Source organism: Schistocerca gregaria, chromosome 5, assembly GCF_023897955.1.
Source record: "Schistocerca gregaria isolate iqSchGreg1 chromosome 5, iqSchGreg1.2, whole genome shotgun sequence".
NCBI classification, from domain to species: Eukaryota; Metazoa; Arthropoda; class Insecta; order Orthoptera; family Acrididae; genus Schistocerca; species Schistocerca gregaria.
In genome coordinates, this window is record NC_064924.1 from 163,459,940 (window position 1) to 163,481,232 (window position 21,293).

The following is a 21,293-nucleotide window of genomic DNA, read 5'->3' on the forward strand; positions in this document are numbered from 1 at the left end:
CATAAGAACATTTTGTAATTTTTTGATGTCAAGAACAAATCTATAATATATCGACACAACCAGTATAACGAACAGATTTTTTTTCTGAACAGACTGACTGTCATAGACCGCAGCGGAAGCTGGTGTTCTGGGATGCACACGTAACTACTGGTGTATCCAAGGGAAGTGTGTTGGCTGCCTTGTTACTGATATATATTAATGGTCTTGCGCACAATATCAATAATCAGCTCAAACTTTCCCCAGATTATGCTGTCACCTACAATGAAGTGCAGACTGAAAGAATCTGCACAAGTATTCCGTGAGATCTTGATAAGATTTAAAATGTGGTGCGTAGATTGGCAAATTCCTTTTAAATGTTCAGGAACGCAAACATGTGCACTTCACAAAATCAAAAAAAGGTACCTTACGACTGCAGAAGCATCGTGTCACAGTTGGAATCGGTCAACTCAGACATACAGCTGGGTGTAACATTTTTAGGGATACGAAATAGAACCTTCACATAGGTTCAGTCGAGAGCAGAGCAAGCATCAGACTTCGGTTTATCGATAGATTACCCGAGAAATGAAATCAGTGTACAAAGGGGACTGCCTGCAAATCAGTCGTGCAACCGGTCCGAGAATATTGTTCAAGAGTGGGATCCAAACCAGATAGAACTAACAGGGGAATATTGAAAGTATGCACAGAAGGGCAGCACGAATGATAACAGGTTTGTTTGACCCGTGGGCCACAATTACAGAGATGTTGAAGGAATTGAATTTCACTTGAAAACAGGCGCTAACTAATCTGGGAAAACCTCCTTACAAAGTTTCAAGAATGATCCTTAAATTATTATTTTAGGAACATACTGCAACAGTCTACATATCGCTCCCACTGTGATCGCGAGGACAAGATTAGATTATTAACAGCGAGAACGGTGGCGTTTTAACATTCACTCTTGGAAAATTGGAAAATTTGTGGTAAGGTCTTATGGGACCAAACTGCTGAAGTCATCGGTCCCTAAGCTTAAACACTACTTAATCTAACTTGAACAAACTTACGCTAAGGGCGATACACACACCCATGCCCTAGGGAGGACTCGAACCTCCGACGGGGGAAACCGCGCAGACCGTGACAAGACGCCATTCACTCTTCCCGCGTTTCATAGGTGAATGGAAAGGGATAACATCCTCGTAACTGGTAAAAATGGACGTACCCTCTGCCATACACTTGACTCTACAGATTTGTAGAGTACAGATGTAGATTATTCAATTAGTCATTAGTCATTCAAAGCTGCGAGTTCTAAACAACTGCCTGTCAGATTATATACAAGGGTGCAAAGTTGTCAGGAATCACTAATCCACGTTTCTTTTTTTTTCTTTATAATATGGGCTCACAGGTTCTACACATTTTAAAGGATTTCGTCTTGCTTTCAGCTGTTAGAATTTTATTTTACGATTGCAATTTCGGCATTAATCTATTTTCAAACTTCTACAAAAAATAGCACAACGTAATGAGAACAGTTTACAGTGGGATGGACAGTAGGTACAACGAGTTTAGTAGTTTGTTGACAATGTATCGTACTTACAAGATTTTGGCAAATAGCTTTATATTAGCCACAGATAACAATGTAATACGCATATCAAAGAACAACTAGTCAGCAATACTAGTCAATATTCCATTTTATATAATGTGATTTTGAGTGGATTGTATATGCGACACATCTAAAAATGTGTACTTACAATAAATTAGAGTAAGTTCCTAAAAGAACAGCGAAAATTTTTATTTCTGAGTTCTGTTTCCTCATTGAGTACGTATTGTGTTTGTTCCTTCAAGCTGTAATAAATTTCAATTTCTTCTAGAGCGTTCATTAATCTGCCTTTGTCTACCCTGTGTACTATCTTTAAAGATCCCTCAATGCTCTTTGGTGTCATGCTAGTAGTTGCGTAGTCGTCAACTAAATGAAGATTTGAAGATTTAGAGTTCTCGTTTATATTTGTGCGCTCTCTGAATCCCTATTAAGGTGTCATGTGAGGCAGGGTAGCCGATAATCTTCGTAAAGCTAACATTGCTTTACCTTATTACGGTGCTTTATGGTTCAAATAGCTCTAAGCACTATGGGACTTAACATCTGAGGTAATCATTCCCCTAGACTTAGAACTACTTAAATCTAACTAACCTAAGGACATCACACACATCCATGCCCGAGGCAGGATTCGAACCTGTGACCGTACCAGCAGCGCGGTTCCGGACTGAACGGCTAGAACCGCTCCGCCACAGCGGCCGGCCAAATTGCTATATCAGACAGAATAGCCGATAATTTTCGTAAAAATAATGTACGAATCTCTTTCTGCAATATCTACAAAGTAGGTACAATAATCAGATACAGAGCCCACAGAACAGAACTATTCATACAATCAGGGATTTATTAAAGCAAATGTGCTGGATGTGAAAATTTCTGTGTAGGGCAAACAGGTACGCGTTTCTCCATCAGATTCAGGGAGCGCACATGCGTAAGCGAGAACTGTAAATCTTCATTTAGTGCACATCTACGAAACTACAATCGTAACACCAACAGCATCGAGGAACTTTTAAAGCTACTACACACGGCAGAGAAAGGCAGATTAACGGACGCTCTAGAATAAATCGAAATTTATAGCGTCTTTAAAAAAGGGTTGAACTGGATCTAAGCACTATGGGACTTAACGTCTGAGGTCATCAGTCCCCTATAACTTACAACTACTTAAACACAACTAACCTAAGGATACCACACACACCCATGCCCGAGGCAGGATTCGAACCTGCGGCCGTAGCACCAGCGTGGTTCCGGACTGAATCGCCTCGAACCGGTCGGCCACAGCGGCCGGCTACAGCGTCTTCAAGGAACAATCACAATGCATACTCAAAGAGCAAACAGATCTCAGAAATAAAAACTTTCGCGACTGTTTTAGGCATTTACGCTAATGTACTGTAAGTGCACAATTTTAGATGTGTGACATACACAATCGGCTCAAAATCGCAGTACAAATAATGGAATATTGACTAGGATCGCTCACTAGTTGTTCTTCGAAGTGCACATTGTGTAGTTATCTCTGCCCATAGGCCTATATGTCAAAGTCTTCTAAGTACGATAAACGAATGCCAAAAATTTACAGAACTGATTGTACCTACAGTTAACCCCATTGTAAATTGTTCTCATTGTTGTTGTTGTTGTTGTTGTGGTCTTCAGTGCAGAGACTGCTTTGACGCAGCTCTCCATGCTACTCTATCCTGTACAAGCTTCTTCATCTCCCAGTACCTACTGCAACCTACATCCTTCTGAATCTGCTCAGTGTATTCATCTCTTGGTCTCCCTCTACGATTTTTACCCTCCGCGCTGCCCTCCAGTAATAAATTGGTGATCCCTTGATGACTCAGAATATGTCCTACCAATTGATCCCTTCTTCTAGTTAAGTTGTGCCACAAATTTCTCTTCTCCCCAGTTCTATTCAGTACCTCCTCATTACTTATGTGATCTACCCACGTAATCTTCAGCATCCTTCTGTAGCACCACATTTCTAAAGCTTCTATTCTAGTTTTGTATATTTTTTGTAGATGCTTGAAAATGAATTAATGACGAAATTGCAATCATAAAATACACTCCTGGAAATGGAAAAAAGAACACATTGACACCCGTGTGTCAGACCCACCATACTTGCTGCGGACACTGCGAGAGGGCTGTACAAGCAATGATCACACGCACGGCACAGCGGACACACCAGGAACCGCGGTGTTGGCCGCGAATGGCGCTAGCTGCGCAGCATTTGTGCACCGCCGCCGTAAGTGTGAGCCAGTTTGCCGTGGCATACGGAGCTCCATCGCAGTCTTTAACACTGGTAGCATGCCGCGACAGCGTGGACGTGAACCGTATGTGCAGTTGACGGACTTTGAGCGAGGGCGTATAGTGGGCATGCGGGAGGCCGCGTAGACGTACTGCCGAATTGCTCAACACGTGGGGCGTGAGGTCTCCACAGAACATCGATGTTGTCGTCAGTGGTCGGCGGAAGGTGCACGTGCCCGTCGACCTGGGACTGGACCGCAGCGACACACGGATGCACGCCAAGACCGTAGGATCCTACGCAGTGCCGTAGGGGACCGCACCGCCACTTTCCAGCAAATTAGGGACACTGTTGCTCCTGGGGTATCGGCGAGGACCATTCGCAACCGTCTCCATGAAGCTGGGCTACGGTCCCGCACACCGTTAGGCCGTCTTCCGCTCACGCCCCAACATCGTGCAGCCCGCCTCCAGTGGTGTCGCGACAAGCGTGAATGGAGGGACGAATGGAGACGTGTCGTCTTCAGCGATGAGAGTCGCTTCTGCCTTGGTGCCAATGATGGTCGTATGCGTGTTTGGCGCCGTGCAGGTGAGCGCCACAATCAGGACTGCATACGACCGAGGCACACAGGGCCAACACCCGGCATCATGGTGTGGGGAACGATCTCCTACACTGGCCGTACACCTCTGGTGATCGAGGGGACACTGAATAGTGCACGGTGCATCCAAACCGTCATCGAACCCATCGTTCTACCATTCCTAGACCGGCAAGGGAACTTGCTGTTCCAACAGGACAATGCACGTCCGCATGTATCCCGTGCTCTAGAAGGTGTATGTGCTCTAGAAGGTGTATGTAAGTCAACTACCCTGGCCAGCGAGATCTCCGGATCTGTCCCCCATTGAGCATGTTTGGGACTGGATGAAGCGTCGTCTCACGCGGTCTGCACGTCCAGCACGAACGCTGGTCCAACTGAGGCGCCAGGTGGAAATGGCATGGCAAGCCGTTCCACAGGACTACATCCAGCATCTCTACGATCGTCTCCATGGGAGAATAGCAGCCTGCATTGCTGCGAAAGGTGGATATACACTGTACTAGTGCCGACATTGTGCATGCTCTGTTGCCAGTGTCTATGTGCCTGTGGTTCTGTCAGTGTGATCATGTGATGTATCTGACCCCAGGAATGTGTCAATAAAGTTTCCCCTTCCTGGGACAATGAATTCACGGTGTTCTTATTTCAATTTCCAGGAGTGTAAAATTCTAACAGCTGAAAGCAAGATGATATCCTTTTTTAAAAAAAAATAACCGAATGGTTACAACAAATGTGTTAGAAAGATTTTTACTGTGCGAGGAAATATCCGCTAGAGGATTGAAATTAAGCCCGAGTATCAAACTGCACGACGCCGGGGAAAATACTGCAATGGGCGTTCCCCAAGGAGGGGTTGTAAACAAGCAGAAACAATCTCGTAGGGTATCAGGAGGGCCTGAGAAACGAGAAGGGAAGAGCACAGGGCCGGAGTGGAGGCGGATGGTCGGCGGTCGTGGTCGTGGCCGTGCTGTGGTAGTGGTGGTGGTGCGGTCCGGGCACCCGGGCATTACCGTAAAGCGCACGCCCGCCCGTTGCCCGCAGGAGCTCCTTAGCTCAGCTCAGCTCAGCCCAGCCCAGCTCGCACAAGGAGCTGGAGCGCGCAATCCCCCCACAACGCCGCCCGCTGCTGCTAGCGGTGCATTGTGCGACGTCATCTCGACGCTTCCCCCGACTCTTTTGACGAGTCTAACCCCGCATGTCGCGGATCTTCAATGACTACCAACGTCTTACCAATATGCACTGACGGGAAAAAAATCGCAGTACCGAAAAATAATTAATGTAAAGTAATGAAACGTAGAGAATACGTTGGTATAGGTAACCTGTTTGCGTGAGCAACACTGCAAGATCACAGGTTAATGTAAGTGCGAGATAAGCCATGTGAAATGCAACTGCAGTAATAATGGCTGCAACAGCGAGATTGTGGATTGCAAGCATGAAAACGTGGATGCATTGTGTTGTACAGGTGTCAGATGTCAGTTTGTGGGATTGAGTTTCATGCATGTTGCGGTAATTGCCAAGAATGTTTGCCTATCGAAGCCGTGGGCTCCAAACGATAGATATCGAATGAACGACTTAAAATAGATCACGTCACTGTGATGGCGCGCATTATGAGCTTATTTCTAGTGGTCACTGCAGCAACGCCAAAAGATGAGCGTTACTATAATAGTTGTAATTACAAAGGAAACGACACCTCACCCGACGTCGACGCTGTCATCATGAGGAAGTCTATTTGATGTGTATGCTAAGGGAAGAATTCCCTTTTTGCTGTAACCTGGGCAGACTCTCCAAGTTTCACGCAAAAATATGGGTTGAGTGTGACACTTCCGGCAAAAATTCGAACAATTTTCTACATTGCATAAGCATGGTACTAGATTTTTCCATGTGATCAATCTGCCGAAGAAGCGTCTACAATACCAGATAATCCACTCACTACCGTCGTAAATCGTTTGGGTATTCCTAGCATCTCACAACTAATTTATCATAACGCGTGCCACAATAGCTGCGTGATCGATTTAGTATTGTACATTTGATATATACCGTTTGGTGCCCGCGGCTACGATAGGCAAACATTTTTGGAAATTACCCATGTTGCACTTGGTAGGTTAATAAGGGAACGGTAACGCTGTCTGTGGACGACGCTGGACTTGTCCGATGATGTCCCATATGTGGTCGATTTGAGACGGATCTGGTGATCGAGTAGGTTCAAAAAATGGCTCTGAACACTATGCGACTTAACATCTATGGTCATCATTCCCCTAGAACTTAGAACTACTTAAACCTAACTAACCGAAGGACATCACACAACACCCAGTCATCACGAGGCAGAGAAAATCCCTGACCCCGCCGGGAATCGAACCCAGGAACCTGCGCGCGGGAAGCGAGAACGCTACCGCACGACCACGAGCTGCGGACTGATCGAGTAGCCCAAGATACCATGTCGACATTCTGTAGAGCACGTGGGGTTACAATAGCCGCATAATGGGCGAGCGCTATTCTGTTGGAAAACACCCCCTGGAGTGCCGTTCATGAGCGGGGGTACAACGGGTCGAATCATCAGACTGACGTAGAAAGGTACAGCCAGAGAGCATGGTATAACCACACTCGAGCCCTTAACTCGACGTGTCTAGAACGCGGACAGGTTGGTTGCAGGTCCTCAACTGGCAACGCTCTAACCGACACCCGGCCATCACGGACACCGAGGTAGAATCAGCTTTCATCAGAAAACACAGCAGATTTCCATCATGGCCCCAATGAACTCTTGCTTGACACCACTGAAGCCGCAAATAGCGCTGGATAGGGGTCAGTGGACTGCACGCTACAGGGCGTAAGGGCTCGGAGCTGATTTGTAACAGGTGGTTGTGTCATTGTGGTGCCAACTGCAGCTCAAACTGCTGCTGCAGGTGCAGTGCGATGCACCAGAGTCATACGCCGAACGCGATTGCCGTCCTTCTCGGTAGTCCTACGTGGCCGTCCGAAGTATCCTCTTCTTGCGACCGAATACCCTCGTGACCACCGCTGCCAGAAACCACGTACAATGGCAACGTTGTTGCCAAGCCTTTCTGCAATATCTCATAAGGAACATCCAGCATCTCGTAACCCTTACACGACCTCATTCAAACTCACAAGGGGACCCTCCATACTGTAAATCACAGATTTTGATGCGCTTCAAATATGTTGTTGAGCCACTTACCCTGAGTACCTAGCTATCCGGTTTTATTAGCGACGGGCCTTCGTTTTTGAGAAAATCGATTTTGAAGTTCATTCCCGCTTTGTATACCTGTAACATTACATATATTCCGAGCAAGTAACCGTAGCGTAGCGGTAAAGGTTCCCGGCTACGGCGTTTAGAGGTACCGTGTTCGACTCCTGCTCCCATATGTTCTTTTTATGTATGCAAGCACCGTTAGGAAATTTTGATCCTAACGTTCAAAAACGAGTAGACAAAAGAACTGGGAATACAGAAATGTAGTAGCGTCCTGCACGAAATCCAGGAAGTTCACGAAACTGGTGTACGAAAAATTTTTGCGTTCTGTAATTCTTCCGTACGTGGGACAGAAATTTCTTTTGTACATTATCGATTCGTGGGGAGGGCAAACCGAATCAACTTCATACTTTTTGAATGCAAAAGAATTGTGTTTCGCGGTATCGCTCATGAATAAACCGTGTTCCTGCAAGACTTTTGCTTTCATAAAATGCGCGTGGTGCTGCAAAAATTAGTGCTTGTCTTGTTTCTGTGATAAATATCTCCCACAATATTGTTCTGGCACATCAAGCAATGTGGACGATGAAAAGTAAGATTTTGTAATACTGTATGACAGAAAAAATTAATAACTGAGTATATCTTTTATAATTTCGCACACCTTACACTGGTTGTTGATATTTTTTGAAATAAAATTGAAAAATTCGGTCGATTTAATAAAAAAAAGTACATGAGCTGGATTCGAACACAGTACCTCCATCGCCAGCCGCTGTGGCCGAGTACTTCTAGGCACTTCAGTCTGGAACAGCGCGACCGCTGCGGTCGCAGGTTCGAATCCTGCCTCGGGCATGGATGTGTGTGGTGTCCTTAGGTTAGTTAGGTTTAAGTAGTTCTAAGTTCTAGGGGACTGATGACCTCAGAAGTTAACTCCCATAGTGCTCAGAGCCATTTTTAAATACCTTCATCACGCTAGCCGTGAACCTTTACCGCTGCTCTATGCTGACTTGCTCGTAATATAAGTATGTTAGGGTACACAAAGCGCGCAGTCAACTTCAAAATCGATTCTCTCAAAACCCAGAATCCGTAGCTAAAAAACCGGATAGCCAGGTTCTCAGAATAAGTGCCTCTGCAACATATTTGAAAAGCATTAAAAACCATGATTTACAGTATGGAGGGTCCCCTTGTCAGTCAGATGTCGATGATGGCGTCTTTGTCGCCATAAAGCCATTCTCGACTAACATCAACTGACCACGTCCAACCTCAAGGGTAACTAAAGCTCACGAGCATTGCACACCTGACTTGCATTCTCATATTGGCACTACGAGCGTCAATCTTACGCGAATGGCGCCAAATATTTGAATAGACACAATTTTCCAGATGTAGAAACATGTATACCAACTTTTGTTTACATCGCACAACAACTACTTGACAGTGCGATTTTTTTCCATCAGTGTAATTCTCAGTTTCGTATGTTTTTAATCTTTTTCTCTGCAGTTCATCCCCCTCCACGAACTACCTGACACAGCTACCGTGGTTAGTATCGAAAGAAAAACAATCTTTGATGCAAGACGTCCCCATTTGCGTGTTTAATCATTTGATGCGGGTTCGCTATGTATGCTGCCACCAAATTTGGAGTACGGCACTCAAATTCCTCCTACTTTAGCAATACCCGATAATGATGTTGGTCTCGGAGTCGCTCCACAGGCTCCACTGAATTGCCTTCAGCTTTTCTATTCTTATTTGCGCCTCTTCTGGTCTGTATATCTGAGCATTCGTTTCTGGCGTAAAGTATGAGCTGCAGAGTGTTTGAGGCAGCCGCAGCGGTACCTTATAAACTAATACTATCATTTTTCAATTTATTCTCTATGTTTCATACATCTATAGGTACACTAAGTGTATAGTTCTGTGTTTTCTTTATCCGTTTGTTTATTACGTTTTCGATGTTATATTTTCGTGTTTCCGTTTTACATTCCTAGTTTCATCTGCTAGGCAGAGTGTGTGATAATGTCTGTGTATGATATTTCCACGTACTTCGGTTCTTGGGCAGGGATTCTTTGAGTGACAGTGGCAGTGTAGCCAACTTTTGTGTAGAAAAAAAAAGGAGTGTCTGCTGGACCAAAGAGACACTAGGGAACACTGCTCAGCAGCTATTGAATAAGATAGTACAAACAGACGGATGTGTTCTCTCTGCTCATTTCCGCTATTACCTGGGGACCTCGGTCCGTTATCGTAAAAGGGCATTGTTCGCTGGGTCGCCGGAAAGTCGGGTTGTCTCCTCTGGTCATCTACTATAACTAAAGTTTAGGTAGCTGGAATGTGCAAGGATTTTGTTGAAGTAGAGATGTTAATACGTTTCATAGAAGTATAATCATGGTAAATAACCCTGGAGTACCCATTTCAGTTAGGAAGTGCGACCATGCCTGTTACTATTTCAATTAATTAACGCGATTCTTTGTCCAACCGCTGCATAGCGATGGGAGAGCGCTGTGTTCAACCTATGCCTTGTTTGTTAGTGTGAATCTCAAAGTGTCAATGCGTTGCGTGTGTGTGTGTGTGTTATCCGTTTCTCGTGCTCGAATTAATTTTCCGTGTTTTACTTTTAAACTTATTTCGGGACTTCAGTATTTCTTTGTGTTAGCAAGCTAAATTAGCCCGCGTGCTTTTATACCACGTGCAAAGCCCCAGTCAAACACGCCTGTTCATTAAAGCGTGTTGATTAAATTGAATTTCGAATCGAGTGAGGACTTGCTTTCATCCTACATATTTCTGTATGTTTTGTACCGCCGAGATGGAGAATTTACACGCAAGCTAGCGTTCACGTGGCTGATCAGTAGAGTTAATGTTTCTCTGGCCCAGCGTGGTGTACAGTTTTATCTTTGTTTTTTCTTCTTCCTGTGTATGTATTGCGGGATGAGATTTCGTGAGCATGTAGAGAAAGAATCCATACTCATACCAAACTGAGGCTTTTTCAGCATATTAAGAAATAGTTACTGAACTATCTACTGTGTCGTACATACAGCATTCCTACATTAATCTTTATTATGTACAACTGATGTTTTATATGAACTGATTCGTGAAATAAATGTTGACTGGCCGTTAAATTGTGTCCGCAATGTTACTTGTTCAACCCACCCAATTTTCAGTCTGGCTTCCTCGTAGTCATCTTATTTAATTGACTTTTTTTCGGTATTTCATATGTTTATACGAAAGTTCTACCTTGAGTCTGCTCTAATACTACTCAGGGAGGTAACATAGCAATGATTCAGAGAAGCGTACTTGATTTATCTATTTATTCATAAATTTATTGATTGAGTCTTACCTCATGCAAACGAGCACTAGACCCGCTTTCAATCTAACCATTCGCATAGCACATGTAGTTGAAGCATGAGTAGGCATCATTCAAAGAGAACAATATTTTTATTAATTAATTTTATATATATTTTTTTTTAATTTCTATAACCGATTCTCGCTTTGCCTTCCTGTGTTCCGTATACACCTCGGGAGACTGTGCGAGTGGAGTCCATCCTACGTAAATCATACACGGCCTGCAGAGCTGGCCTATAAGAAGGTGTGTTGCGAGCCTGTGATTGCATGGTGATCGAATTCGGCCGAATGCGTAATCAGTCGGCATTGTTATTTTTATTGTTACGGAAAATAAACGAAATAAATGACTTCCATTCACGTTCAGTTGTGACTGAGTTGCTGCAGCAATTGGATACTGTTCAGTTGCTATACTGCTATGCTTGTGATTACACTTTCGCTTTGCAACTACAACGGAAACTTATACAGTAAAACCGATTATTTATTTAGTGTAAGTGTTTATACAAATTCTAGGAAATGTATATTTTTTAAATAGAGAATCATTGTGCTTTTTTAATTATATTTTTTGTAATTATCATGTAAAAAGATGTCGGCAGGTGTCATGAAAAAAATGTTAGTCGTCGTTCAACGAGCAATAATATCTAAAGAATGATTTAACCTGTCATAAATGACGACCGACGTAGTTCTTTACGTAAATGCATCAAATATGATCTGGCCAATTAAATAAATTAAGTCGGAAATTTTATTCTATTAAGAGGAAACGACTTCCAAATTAATCGTCGACTGATATTCGCTTGCCGGAGTATCATCGATATTTCTGCAGTAGACTTTGAATGAGAAAAAAAATGCGATATAACTCAAATGGAAAAAGCAGATGTAATAATTTAATACGAAATTTTTAATCCCCGTTGATACCAGAACGAACTGGACAAGTAATAGTTTTTAATGAACCCCGCGAGAATATGTTGCAGATTACGCAAGTAAAGCAGCTTAGTAATATTATTCAGTTCTATAATCTCCGTAATGGGTACTACAAATGAATTGCATCTCGTGTTTTGTATGACTCCAAGAATAACGACGCTGATGCGTGGCCAGTACTTTCATGGATTACACTGATCAATGTATTATTATAAAAGTAAGTGTACAATGTGCGCGCCGCCGGCCGCTGTGGCCGAGCGGTTCTAGGCATTGCTGCTACGGTCGCAGGTTCGAATCCTGCCTCGGACATGGATGTGCGTGATGTCGTTAGGTTAGTTAGGTTTAAGTAGTTCTAAGTCCGGACTGACGACCTCAGATGTTAAGTCCCATAGTGCCTAGAGCCATTTGAACCAGTGTGCGTGCCGCTAAAACTCAGAAACGAGTACCGTTACTATCAAGGGTGTGGCAGCCTTCTATTGCTCATCCACGAAGAGGGTTCACGATTCAACCTAAAGGCGTTCTGTACGATGTACGTTACAGATGCGCTACACTGGACCAGATCTCTCCCAATCAAACGTAGTCGGGCATTCGCTTTCCCTACAATTTACCTTATGTGCTCATTCAATTTCAGGTCGACTAGAAAAGTTGAACCTAGTTGTTTAATTGACACATTTGAGTCAAGTAGCATACAATTAACACTATATTTAATGGATGTAACTGTATCAACCAGCGTACCATTAACACAGTATTCGAACATTTCACGAATGTCTCTTCTACGCATCCGCATTAACTTGAATTTATCCATATTTTAAGCATGTTGCTAGGCATAGCACCAAATAGAAATTCTGTCCAAGCTATGACTAATGCCATTGTCACTTAATGATGACACTTCCCCACACACAACAGCGAGATCAGCTGTCTCATGATCGCTGACCACCCAACCCAGCAGGTCGTTTATACTTACAGTTTGAAACAGAATGCCGCCTACAGACTTTCAGAAGTTGTTCAGGAATGCCTTCTGAATATTTGAGTGTAAAGCACCATGGTCTACGGCGGCTCGTTGTGTAGATATTGGACTTCGTTTGCTTTCTTACCCCGGTTAATTTTGTGTTTGTACTGCATTGAAAAAAATTCACAGCAATGTAAATGTCGATAGAATGCACTGTGTGTAAGACAGTAATGTTTTTCTCGCTTCGTTGCCCTCATGTCTGCATTCTGTCTAAGCGCAGCTCGTGGTCGTGCGGTAGCTTTCTCGAATCCCACGCCCGGGTTCCCAGGTTCGATTCCCGGCGGGATCAGGGATTTTCTCTGCCTCGTGATAACTGGGTGTTGTGTGATGTCCTTAGGTTAGTTAGGTTTAAGTAGTTCTAAGTTCTAGGGGACTGATGACCATAGATGTTAAGTCCCATAGTGCTCAGAGCCATTTGAACCATTTGTCTAAGGTTTTGTTTTCCGGCAGTGTTTGTAGTGCGTTAATACTGGTACACAGCAGTTCTGTAGGCAGGTTTACTGATGAAGAGGTAGCCGATAACCATCTCTTGTATGGCTTCACTCCGCTAAGTTCTTCATACACCGTCGGCAACCATGTTACTGCACTATTCTGTGTGTCTGTACAAAGGAGCGTACGAGAAAACGGATCCTTTCGTGTTACGGTGATTGCTTATTATAGGCTTTTTCACTGTTGTAAAAGTATGTTCACAGAGGCAGGGGATTACTGCGGTAACAAACCGAATAAATCATAATTACGTAGTCACGCTGTAACAAGCCGTTGCAGACCTTGGGTCCCTTATACCAAAATACTCAGAAGGTATCAATGAACAACCTCTGCAAGTTTGTCGGGAGAGTTCTGGTTCACCCGGACAGAGAAAAAGACTACCACACTTCTTTAGCAACGTTACCTTTGTCTGACGTCCAGATCAACGTATTCCTTCCTTTTATTCAGAAAGAACATACCTAATAATTTATTCCACGTGCTTAGATAACTGTTTGCGCTCTACCGTGTGTAAAAGCGTCGAAGACTTCTAGGGAATCTAGGAATACAGAAACTTCTTGATAATCTTGTGGACATGACTCACAAGATCTCGTGTGTATGGACAGTCGCCATCCTCTAGAATGAACACCATGTGATCAAAAGTATCCGGACACCTGGCTGAAAATGAATTAAAAGTCCGTGGCGAACTCCATCGTTAATGCTGGAATTCAGTATGGTGTTGGCCCACCCTTAGCCTTGATGACAGCTTCCACTCTCGCAGACATACGTTCAGTCAGGTGCTGGAAGATTTATTGGGGAATGGCAGCCCATTCTTCACGGAGTGCTGCACTGAGGAGAGGTATCGATGTCCCAAAGAATAGGCCACATCGTCCATTCTACACATTATTTTAGATCTATGTGACGATGGTGTGCTGAGTATATTTATATGTTTTTATGATGCCATTACGGCCATATCACTTTAGGACAGGGTGCAGAAAAGATCTGAGGATGGTCATTACTGACTGAAACTGGTCATCGTCAAAAGAATTGATAATGTGATCAAAGTCTGGAATAAAAAAAAAAAAACCATGTGACAGTATTGGATCACTGTTCATATACGCGACTATGTAGCAGCTGGTAAAACAAAAACTAGCGAATTCCACGCAAGTCTGCGAAAAACCGTCTCTATTCACTAGATTCGACAGCCTCTAACTTCACTTGTGTATATATCTAAAGAAATTAGCACCGGGAAGAGCTCTGAATCCAAATACGTGGTCTGTCCAAAAAGTTCCGGAACAGTCGTAATTTGGCGCCAATGGTATGTTGCAGAGAAATGCGGTTGATATCCCTGCACACGCCTGTCTTTAATGTATAACTTCCGTAAGTTTCATCGTTGTTTGTCAGTTAGTTATTGTTCGGCGCCGTATTGAATGGAACGTTGTGTCGCCAAGTTTGCGAATTTTAAGACGGCAGAGTTAGAAGAGCCACGCGTCTGCATTAAATTTCGTGTAACACTGAAGGAAACTTTCAGAGATACACACCAAATTATGCAGGAAGCCAACGATGATGTGTTCTTAAGCCATACTTGGTATTACGAATGCTCTCACGGTTCAAAAATGGCCGAACGGAAGATAAAGGTAACCCTTGTTCAGGACGTCCTTCGACGTCTAACTACGACGCTCAGGTTACGAACGTCAACTAAATAGTGCCACACGGAAAAGCGGTTCATCTTGGTATTATCGGAACGTGTTGCAACACCTCGGAGAAAATGGGAGAAGGAAACGGCCTGAAATGTGGCGAGACAATTCATTGCTCTTGCATCACGATAACGCACACGCACATTCATCTCTGTGCTACCTCATCTTCCCTACTCCCTTAACATAGCTCCTCTGGACTTTTTTTATTTCCAAAGTTGAAAACCCCGTTGAAAGGACCAAGACTTGCAACGATAGACGAGATAGAAGAAAATTCGCAGATAGCGCTTCGCGCGATGGCACCGGGAGCCGTGTATCAACAGTAGAGGGGAGTATTTCGAAGAAGATTATGCACAATAAGTAAAAGATAAACGTAGAAATTTTTTTGTTGAGAAAGTTACGGAATTTTACTGAACAGAACTCGTAAAAGTTATATCTGCTGTTGAAGTATATTCACTGGATACACGTAGGAGAAAGAGCATTCTACCGTTAGAGGCTTGAAAATACCACGAAAAACCTGAAGCCGCGTCAACCGTTACACATGCACGAGTGGAAAGCATATCTTTATGAACGGGAGATCGCACAGAGCACCGAACTTGACTGTGTTGCAACTGTCCAAGAATAAGATTTAATGGAGTTTGTAATCACTTCGTGAAGGACTCACCGAAGGCTATTACATGATTAAGCTCCCTACACACAGAGCCTATGGTGGTACTGGGCTATTAACAAAGTCTATGAATGAAACTTCCTGACAGATTAAAACTGTATGCCGGACCGAGACTCGAACTCGGGAACATTGCCTTCCGTGGGCATGTGCCGTACCAACTGAGCTACCACCGGCCGCGGAGGCCGTGCGGTTCTGGCGCTGCAGTCCGGAACCGCGGGACTGCTACGGTCGCAGGTTCGAATCCTGCCTCGGGTATGTGTGTGTGTGTGTGTGTGTGTGTGTGTGTGTGTGTGTGTGTGTGTGTGTGATGTCCTTAGGTTAGTTAGGTTTAAGTAGTTCTAAGTTCTAGGGGACTTATGACCTAAGATGTTGAGTCCCATAGTGCTCAGAGCCATTTCAACCATTTTTGAACTGAGCTACCCAAGCACGACTCACGGCCCGTGCTCCCAGCTTCAATTCTGCCAGTACCTCGTCTCCTACCTCCCAAACTTCACAGAAGCTCTTCGCGGAAGGTAGGTGACAAGTCGTGCTTGGGTAGCTCAGATGGCAGAGCACTTCCCCGCAAAAGGCAAAGGTCCCGAGTTCGAGTCTCGGCCTGGCACACAGTTTTCATCTGTCAGGAAGTATCATATCAGCGCACACTCCGCTGCAGAGTGAAATCTCATTCTGGAAATGTCTATGAATGTTCACTTAGTGTTAAGTTATTAATATTTTCTTATGTTTGTTTTATATCTTAATCTTCTGTTTTACATTGGTGACATTTTTCCTTAATTTGATACGCTAAGTAATTATTCTAAAAGAGGATTGCGCAGAAAAAGTTCATTTCTTAAACTATAACTGACATGGATACAGTTTTAGATGTTGTCCTATTAAGGTTTTTAAGCGGACAGGCAAAAGGTTTGAATGCTACTGTTCGACCTGTTAGGTGGTACGTCTAATTCGATTTCAAATGTAATGAAACCTACACGACGTCTTAGAGATTCGTGACTGGTGGTGTTTTCCCGACTCTGTTCCATAAAACAAGAGAGCCTCCCCTCAGCGCCGAACATGCTGCCGTCGCATCTTGCGCAAATTCGCTGGTCAACGTAAAAAGTCGCCACCAAGAAACACATTCCCCTCTAATAGGGAGCGACGTTCGAAGAAGTTAGCATGAAATTAAGAAGATCTACAGCGCCGCACGCGCAATAAGGATTTATGTTCTCGTTCACCAAGCTCCGGGATAACTACAGCTAAACAACGCAGGCGGGGTCGGCAATATTTCAAGCGAGAAATACAGCTCGCAATACGATGAATTTTCTGTGTAATTTAATTAATTGAACTAGAGTGCTGTGCACGCAATGGCTCATATAACAAGATGCGATCCGCCGAAATGTTTCGTTTGGAAGCCATCGAAAAACGTCTGAATAGGGAAGATCTCTTTGAAGACGGTTGAAAGACATCAAAGACCAAAATGTAGTCTTTCGTAGCAATGGAAGCTTTGACTGTAGCAGCGTTCACGTAATGAGAACGCTTGACGTGAGAAAGAGACGTAATTCACACAGGGCGTTATGACATTCCAGGAATGAAGTAAGACAGTTGCGTATTTCTCGTTGTGTTTGTTATTGTGCATGTTCCTTTTTTTTTTTAATAACGTCGAGGAAAGACATTGATGGTATGTGCCGAGTAATTAATGAGCAACTGCGCTTGTCAGCTAATGAGGCCTGCAGAATGACTCCTTTTAATCACTAAGTAACCACGCAGTGAGCGGGATTCGATTCAGCGAATCATCATTTTGTAGAAAGTAATACCAAAGTCATACACAAGCATCCACATTGTATATTCGAGAACGATTGCACGTACCATGTACGAGGAACTCTGTTGAACTGTAAAAGGAAAATATTAGCAATATATATGTTGTTAATCAGTAACACATGTCCATTTTATCAACAGAAATGTATATCCATCGTTTATCCTTGGTCAGGGTGCAAGCAGTCTTTCCGTGTCTATGTCACTTTAAAATACGGGATTTTTTCATACGCGTGAAGAAGATACAATGTTCACACTATCACTTCTTCAAAATAAAAAAAAAAACAAAAAGAAACTCTTTCGTTATGAATTTCAAAAAGCAAATGCAAATAGCTTTAAGATCTTATGGTAACAATTGACAGAAGGATATTACAGTAGTAACTGGAACATATAAAAGTGACTTTTTTACTAAGTTACTAATAGCGAAGGGGATAGTTTGTCTTCCAAGGTACAAGAAGTAAAAAACCGTTTCGGTAGACGAATCCAAAAAGGGTTAGCTAACTGTAATGTATTCACATGATCATTCTAATGTATTAGGATAGGAGAGAAATGGGTTGTTCAGTGCATCTGATATTCCCTTGGCGCCAGCATTGTTAAAGAACAGATCGCTTCTGTAAGAGATAGCTTTCATTAGCATTTAGGGGGGACTAAAGCGTAGAAATGGAATCTTGGCCTTTTTATGCTTTCATTTGCTTTACAACATGTAATTAACGGTTTCAGTAGTTACAAATCTACGATAACGGCATTCCTTAGAGTGTGATGAGAAATAGCCAGAAGTAGAAACCTACGTAACGTTGGAAGCTTGGAGAAGTACCACGAGAGTGAGGGCATCTGAATTACACACACACACACACACACACACACACACACACATATATATATATATATATATATATATATATATATATATATCCATTGCTAGTGACCAGGCCAAATATCTCACGAAACCATAGCACCATCTGGTTTCCCCCTTCAAGATAGACAAGTTTCGTTCTTTGTAGTTTTTTCGTTTGACGCTTATTTCGTAGCCATGTACAAAATTTTGTATTTCGTGAGATATTTGGCCTGGTCGCGATCAATGGATCACCCTATATATGTATGTCTGGGATCTCCTCCTAAACCTGTTGATCGATTACAACCAAACATTATCAGTATCAGTAACAACAAACATTATCAGTATCAGTACTGTGGGGTTAAAAAGCTTCTACTCCAATAAGAGCACTGATACAGGTAAAAACATTTGAATTTTTTTTTCAGTACCTGCTTTCACAGTCCTTGCCATGCAGACTGCTCTGCACAACAGGCATGTTGTGTGAGAATATCATTGGCGAAACCTTACCGACCTGTGTCAGAGGGCAGCCTACACTTCAAGGGCAGTGAACAGTTTTGAAGCTCCTAATGTGGGCTACCCTGCACAACAGGCATGTTGTGTTGGAGTAGTACCGACCTACTGTTTTACACGTGCCACTCACACAGATCAACATGACTGGGGGCAAGGTTGATATGGACAGAGGAAAGGATGGACAGAGAGAGGGGCAGGAGTGGTTGGGTAGTGACAGAAAAAACAGGTGGCGATGGAGAGAGGGGAGGGGGTGGGATGTAAAAGAAGAAAGTGCGGAGGGGAGGGACACAGAGAGGGAGAGAATAAGATGATGGATAGGGTGAAAGGGGAGGTGATGATGGATAGGGTGAAAGGGGAGGAGGTGATGGATAAGGTGATAGAGGATTAGGAGATGGACAGGAAGAGATGGAAGAGGAGAGAGAGGGGGGGGAGGAATACATGGACAGAAACTTAGAGTGTGGAGAAAGAGAATGCTAGGTAAAGGTGGGAGAATGAGCTGTGGGCAGTGAGTATGGGGGGGGGGGGGGGAGGAAGAGATGGACACAGATAGAAGGAAAGAGGAGATGTGTGCAATATATGGGACGAAGGTTAATTTATTAAAACAAAATAAATTAAGGTTGATCAAAAGAAATATAAATTTTGAGGTAAACCAGTTGTGTTTCCTCTTAGGATTAATCTAATACTTCTGAATGAAATGGAAAGTAGTTCAATCATTCTAAACAAGTTTATGAGACCCTTTACCCTCATCATTCTACTCGGCATAACAAGGAGATGATGATGAATATGACGATGGTGATGATGGTGGTGGTGGTGGTGGTGGTGGTGGTGGTGCATTACCTCAATTTTATACACCGGTTGCCCTGTTCTTGCTGGCCTTGACGTATCTCTTTTGCTAGACGCTCACATTTTACGCCGCGTACAATTCCTATATTTGCGTGGTCTGCTCTGTATTCTTACTTTTTCCCTGAAGTTCGTGAAACGTTCGGCGGGTCTTTCGAGGCCGGAGGGGCTTCGGGAAGACAGCCACGAGTCGCAGGGTAAGCGGCGGATATTTCTGTGGCCGAGGCAACGTCGTTTCCCGATCGAACGGTAAATCTGCTGCGCACAGTAGGGCTGTGTTTACTCGAACGAAAACTCGGAAACGTATTAACCGAGGCAGATATCTCAAGTCTTAATTGCGGGAACTTTTCCTGCAAATCCTCGACACTGTGGAACTTTCGCTACTGTTCAAATCGATCTTAATTGCGCCCACAGTTCATTAAGTGCGAGCGCCTTAATCTGTGTCCTGTGTTAATTCGTGCCTACAGGCCGTACCTAGATAGGCTGTAGCCCCCAACATATAAGGTTTCCGTTCAACTTGCAAGCTCGTATCCGTCGATTATCAAATTTTGCTTTCTAAGGAAGGGCCATGGGTCTCCCTTATTCCTGTATTGATTCACTTTCAGATATTAACTTGACTTAACGAGCAGATTAATCTTGTCTCATTTCCACTGAATATGGTTGATTGAGAACATTGTCGCCTGGACTTTGTGTTTTCGATTATCTTCCAGAATATGCCTTTGAAGATCAGAAGATTTCCGAGAGCTGTTAAATACAAAACACTTCCATCATTTTACAAGACTCGGCGGTAGCTAAGTGCTTAGTGTATGGGACTCAGCCTTAAAACCGAAAAGTCAATGGTTCGGTTCACGCTAATAGTGAAATTTTTCTGACTTTTATTTAAATTCTATATATATTATCAAATTTAAACGTTAATTCATAAAAATTGCATATTTTTGATACAAATAATATCACGTATCTTTAAGTACTAATCACACATTCTATATAGGACGCCTAATGTATACTGATGAGCCAAAAACATGACCACTGCCAACCTCGACGTTGGATGCAAGTGAAGCGGTAACAATAGTACATAAGCGGAGCAGACACGGATGGGAGATCACCCTACCAAAGATACGGGCTGCAAATGGGGAAAACCATTGACATAAGCGACTTTCATAAAGAGCAGGTTACTATTACGCAGAACCTGTGAAAGAGTATCTCGAAAACGGCGAAGGTGGTCGAATGTTCACGTGCTACTATCGTGGCATCTACGAAAAAGAGGTAGAAGGACTGTGAAACTGTCACTAGGCGCTAAACGGATGGCCGTCTACGACTCTTCACAGACCATGTGGTTCGGAGGCTTGTCTGCTCTATAAAATAGGGCAAATGGTGATCTGTGGCATTTCTGCCGAAAGAACACAATGCTGATGCACGCGCAAGTGTTTCTGAGCACACTGTTCATCGTTCATTGTTGAACGTGGAGCTCCGTAGCAGACGTCCCGAACGTGTTCACGTGTTGAGCCAACGACATCGTCATTGCAGCGGGCACGGAACATCGGGGTTCGACCGTCGAACAATGGAAACGTGTCGACTCGTCGGGTGAATAACATTTTTGCCACACTAGGTCGACGGTCGACTCCATGAACGCCGTCATCGAGGTGCACGGCGGTTCCAAGCACGCACCACACCACGAAAGT

The 21,293-nt window shown here is 43.6% G+C and overlaps 1 protein-coding gene across 1 annotated transcript in view; it reads right to left on the minus strand.

The window, feature by feature from the left end:
• Positions 1-21,293, minus strand: part of LOC126271950 (neural-cadherin) — a 1,775,154-nt gene that overhangs the window by 864,316 nt on the left and 889,545 nt on the right. The gene's annotated exons all lie outside the window — the stretch shown is intronic.